At 43.2% G+C, this 4,501-nt stretch overlaps 1 pseudogene; it reads left to right on the forward strand.

The window, feature by feature from the left end:
• Positions 1-1,012: 1,012 nt before the first annotated feature.
• On the forward strand, positions 1,013-1,541 carry LOC110583390 (annotated as a pseudogene).
• The last annotated feature ends 2,960 nt before the right edge of the window (positions 1,542-4,501 follow it).

The raw sequence follows: 4,501 nt of genomic DNA on the forward strand, positions 1-4,501 counted from the left end.
AGCCAGAACAGAGGTCCCTTATTAGATAAAGTACTTGCTCTTGTAGCGGGCCTAACTTAGTTCTAGAATAATGGGTCCTCTGCCATGCAGTTCTTCTAGTGATGAATTCTTTCAGCTTTTCTCTGTCTAAAAGCATTTTATTTTGCTTTGTTTTCTGAAAGATATTTTTGCTGGGTATAGAATTGTGGGCTGACAGGTTTTTGTTTTTTTAAAGTGTTGTTCCACTATTTCACTGCCAATGAAAAATCTGTTTTCATTTTAATTGTTCCTCTCTATATATAATGTGTATTTTTTCTTTCCTATTTCTAAGGTATTGAAAGCAATTTGATTATGATGTGTCTTGGAGTAGTTTTCTTCATGTTTCTTGTGCTTGGGGTTTTTAAATTCCTTGGACCTGAGTTTATAGTTTTCAACAAATTTTGAAAAATTTTCAGCCGTTATTTCTCCAAATGTTTTTCTGTTCTCCTTCCCTTTCTTTGGAGGCTCGAATTGTTAAATGTTAATATTATATATCAATATTTAATATAAATATATAATATAATATATTTGTATTATGTAAATATGTCTATATTAATTATTATCTATTAATATAATATGTATTCAAAGCTGCTTTAAGTTGTCCCACAGATCACTGATGCACTGTTCAATTTTACATTTCTTTTTTCTCTCCAAATTTCATTTTGAATATTTTCTTCAATCTCACTAATTTGCTAAGTTGAATCTGCTATTAATCACATCCAGTGTATATTTTATCTCAGACATTGTAGGTTTAATCTCTAGATTTGGGTTTTTAAAAATATCTTCTGGTGCACCTGGCAGTCCCACGGATCTGTCTCTTGCTTCAACAGTATTTGGTTGGAACAGATCTGGGGATGCCCCTTCTACCAGCCTCCAACCACCCCTCCAGACTTTTTTCTAGTTGCAACTTTTGGAGCCATCTTCTCGGCCACCCTCTGCCTCTGGATCTAGCCAATACCCTATTTTGAGCTTAGTTCCTTATGACAGATCAACCATGAGCTCCCAGATTTGTCAGAATTATTCCACTGAGGTGGAGGCTGCTGACAACCAACAGCCTGGTCAACGTGCATGTGTGGGCTTCCTACATCTACCTCTCTCTGAGCTTCTATTTGGATTGCAAAGATGTGGCTCTGGAGGGCATGGGCCCCTTCCTCTACAAGTTGGCTGAGGAGAAATGAGAGGGTGCTGAGCACCTCTTGAAGATGCAAAACCATGGTGGTGGCAGTGCCCTCTTCCAGGATGTGCAGAAGCCATCCTATGAGTGGGGTAAAACCCTGGATGCCATGGAAGCTGCCCTGGTTCTGGAGAAGAACCTGAACCAGGCCCTTTTGGATCTACCTGCTCTGGGTTCTGCCCATGCAGACCCCCATCTCTGTGACTTCCTAGAGAACCACTTCCTGGGTGAGGAGATGAAACTCATCAAGAAGATGGACAACCACCTGTCTAACCCTCGCAGGGTGGCTGGCACCCAGGCTGGGCTGGGTGAGTATCTCTTCGAAAGGCTCACCCTCAAGCATGACTAACAGCCTCTGGAGCCCAGCAGCCTTTCAGGGGTCCCTCAGGCATCCCCCCCGCTGCCAGGACTTCTGCCCGAGCCTCTCCCTGAAGCCGCTACGCATCTTTTTAACCACCCTGGTTCTCCCAACCATGGACCAAATGGAAACAATAAAGCCTCTTGCAGCAGCTGGTAAAAAAAAAAAAAATCTTCCATGTTTCTACATAACGTTTTGAACATATGGAAAATGCCATTTAATACCGTCTCCTAATTCCACATCTATACCAGGTCTGGATTAGCTTCAATTGATTGCTGTTTCTGCACAATGGTGCATATTTTCTTGCTTCTTTGTATACATGTTCATGTTTGATGGGATGGCCGACATTGTGAACTTTACCTTGTTGGGTGATAGATATTTTGGGATTTTTATAAATATTCTTCAACATTGTTCTGAAATACACTTAAGTTACTTGGAAATCATTTGATCCTTTTGGGCCTTACATTTAAGATGTTATAGAATAAACTAGGATAGTGTTTAGTTCAGTGGTAATAATCATTCTCCATTGTTGAGGCAATACCCTTCTGAAGATTCTACAAATGCTGTAAGCAGGAGGGACAGAAAGAGAGGGACAAAGAGCATCTCCAGCAGTCTCCATGCCTAGTGCGGAGCCCGACATGGGGCTCTATCTCATGATCCTGAGATCAGGACCTGAGCTGAAATCAAGAGTTAGAGGCTTAAGGCACTGAGCCCCCCAGGCTCCCTACATCCCATAAATTCTACATCCTAAATATTTACCTGTCTCCATCACTACTTCCTAATCATCTCTCCCTATAGACTATAGCAAGCCTCTCATCCTAACTACCCCCACACCTAATCCTTTTCTCCCACAACATAGCCAGAGAGGTTTTTCTAAAATGAAAAACAAACCATGCCTCTCTTCTGGCCTCTCACTGCTCTTAGGATAAAGCTCACAGTCCATATTGAAGACTCAAGGCCCTTCTTGGTCTGGTCCCCACCCTGCTTGCTCTCTTGAATCTTTTGGGAAACCATTCCTGCCTTTCCCTCCTGGCTCCACTCTTACTCTTTCATCCTGGGGCTTCAGGCTGGAACACTTCTCCCAATGATTTTTCACTCAGTTAATGCCTGATTCTTCATTAAGTTCCCAGTTTCAATACCACTTCCTCAGAAAAGGCTTTCCTGACCACCTATGTCCCTCCCCACAACTCAGGTGTTTTTCCTGCCATGCACTCTCATATTTCTTTGCTTCAGTGAACATAGGACTTATCTCACCATATTATGAATTGTCTTTCCCCATTCCAACTGCTGTGCCTATTTCCCATGGTATCCCAGCACCTACCCCAATGTCTGGTTCTAAAAAGAACAAATATTTATCCTCCATAACATATTGCAGGTCTGCTCCTTCCATCCCATTCCCAGAGCACTGTTCTAGGCCATGCCCCTGCAACCCTGGATTCCTGAAAAAGCCTCAGATCAGCCTCCTGCCCGAGGGTCTCCTTCATCTAATCCACCCTGCTCGCAGCAGCAAGAACCATTGTCCTCAAGCATCATTTTGATCATATCACTCCCCTTCTTAGAAGCCTACAATAGCTCCAATTGCCTCTTGAATTAAATTAAAACTCCTAATCATGGGTCTCAAGGGTCTCTACCAATTAGCTGCCTCCCTTCCCCCACACCTAGCTGCTGTCATCTTTCCACAGGCCCTCCAGCATGGCTTCCCCTGCTGCCCTGCGAATCTGCACCATGCCCACCTCCCCCCCTAAGCTAGTCCCTGTGGCACTCTCTCCTCCTTTCTTAGCTTCTCTTTTTCGTTCGGCCATATCATATCCCTTCCTGCACTGAAAAAATATGGCTCAATAATCATTTTCCTCATGGTTGTTTCCTAAATCATCTCCATGTGGCTTTGTCCTTTCTAGCATAAACTGTTTTCAGGTGTGTAGAATATTTGTGCTTATAGGTATGTTTTTAGTGTCCCATGCCCTATAGCTTCTGCTAACTTATTTTTGGTAATGTCTTCCCTATTAGGGTCCAGCAACTCCAAGGACAGGGATGATGTCTTTTCATCCCTTGTAACTCCCTGTGATCCTCAGGCATGTTCTGTGCCTGAGGTCCTTGTTTACCTTTGCAACAGAGATGGAGGGGAGACTGGAAAGTGGGAATTCCCTAAAGGAAACTCGTTTTCCTTCAGATTTGCCAAACCAGGCCCTAGTCAGTCTGACAGGTGCAGCCCCAGCTAAGCAGCAGATAGTTTGTGCTCAGCATCCCTGTCAGGGGGGGGGGGGGGGGGGGGGGGGGGCGCGGGGGCAGGGATGTGTTGGTGGATCTTAGTCATGTTTCTGGATAAGTGGACCTTCTGGCAGAGTGCCCCAAATCTAAACCATAATTAGAGTATTCACTCTGACACTGTTGTGTCCACAGAACGTATATACAACATATACAATGTTGTCTACCACTTTATGTCTGAAGAAGATGCTCACCAAGGCTGAACCACATGGCTCTGCTCACGCTTGTTTACTTGTCTAGCCCTTGTGAAGTAAGATTCTTCCCGTAAAGGATGGCTTTTTAAATTTTAGTCAAAGATTCCTTTAAGAATTGATGAAAGACATGGACTCTCTCCCCAGAAAAAATACATGAACATGTAACTTTTGTACAATATCAGAGTGTTCACAGACACATCTCACTTCAAGCCATAGGTTTATCTAGACCTCAGGCCTGCAGAGAGAACTACATACTCTCCTTATGCCTTTCCTATTTTACTGCTCCAGACCTATTAAAGGTAAATGTGTGAGGACTCTGTGCCAATATTATTTATGTACATGTTTCAAATGATTGCTCTGTAGGTCTTTGACTTATTCAAAGATGCAAAAGCTAGCTTCAGCATGGAGACCTATGAGAAAACCTAGGGACTGAAAAAAATTTAGAGAAGGGGCTTTTGGGAAAATAAATTTCATGACCCTTCACAAGACAGG

The sequence above is a fragment of the Neomonachus schauinslandi genome, chromosome 8 (genome assembly GCF_002201575.2).
Source record: "Neomonachus schauinslandi chromosome 8, ASM220157v2, whole genome shotgun sequence".
NCBI classification, from domain to species: Eukaryota; Metazoa; Chordata; class Mammalia; order Carnivora; family Phocidae; genus Neomonachus; species Neomonachus schauinslandi.